Here is a 1,246-nt window from a genome sequence, read left to right as displayed (position 1 = left end):
AAACAACCTAACTTAAAAAATGGCCAAAGACCCCCGGGAACTCCCGAATGAAGACACATGGATGGCAAGAGCAAGTGTTTGCCATCATACGTCACTGGGATGAAAATAAGACGGTAATACCAGTAATACAGACCAGACAGAAGGGCTAGAATCCAAACGTGCACGTCACTGCATGCTGGCAAAGACTGAGAGCGACAAAATCTCTCAGTGCTTGGGTGAGAGTTAATGCAGGGGCTCGTGACTAGTCAGCATTCTGGGAGTCAGCGCTGAGACCTCTATCATCCATCCTAAGGCTCAGCAGACATTGCCAATGGGTGGACAGAATTCAGCCATTACACACAGTTCAGCAGCTGTGGTCAAAACCTGCGCTAAGACTGGGGTCGTCTGTTCATATCCTGTCACGGCCGAGGGAGGAGCCGACGAGGCCCCACCTGTCCCTGAAGAGCTGTTAGCAGTTTATGGCAGCTGGGGTGGGAGGAGTCGTTTCTTCATCCGGGTAGCTGATGGTACATTGTCCACGTGTCAGTAAGTAGTCCCACCCATGCTCAAGCAGCCAACCTTAAGTAAACCGGCAGCGACATCCGTCAAAGAAGGGAGGGGGGCACCTTAGGAAAGAGCTTCAGTGGGAATGGCAGAGGGATGAGAGAGGGTAATGGGGAAAGTCACCGAAATGCATGGCACACATGCATGAAATTGTCAAAGAATTAAAAACAAACAGACAAGCCAGGCATGGTGGCGCACGCCTTTAATCCCAGCACTCAGGAGGCAAAGACAGGTGGATTTCTGAGTTCAAGGCCAGCCTGGTCTACAAAGTGATAGCCAGGGCTATACAGAGAAACCCTGTCTCGAAAAACAAACAAACAAACAAACAAAACAGACAAAAGACCCCCCACATCTCATGGTTGATTGAACACAAGATTGTTACACACACTTGGTAAGAAGATCTGATGGTTTCATAAAAGTTAACTTCTTATACTGTAGATCCTCCAGTTGTTGTGTCCACACAAAGCCTGCATGTAGTGTGTTCTAGCTGCTTCACCTCTGTTCAAACCTCGACGAGACCAAGAATGGTTGCACCGGCAGATGAACGAAGCAGCCCCGGGATGTGCAGACAATGGGTGTTACACAGCACTGAAAGGACACGGTCTGCCAAACCAAGGTGCAGAAGGATCATGTCTGTGTCGATCACGAAGAAGCCAGTCTTCATACTGTATGATGACCCCATCACATAGCACTCTGGGAGAGA

The sequence above is a fragment of the Mus caroli genome, chromosome 17 (genome assembly GCF_900094665.2).
Source record: "Mus caroli chromosome 17, CAROLI_EIJ_v1.1, whole genome shotgun sequence".
NCBI lineage: Eukaryota > Metazoa > Chordata > Mammalia > Rodentia > Muridae > Mus > Mus caroli.
This window is presented reverse-complemented; position numbering follows the sequence as displayed.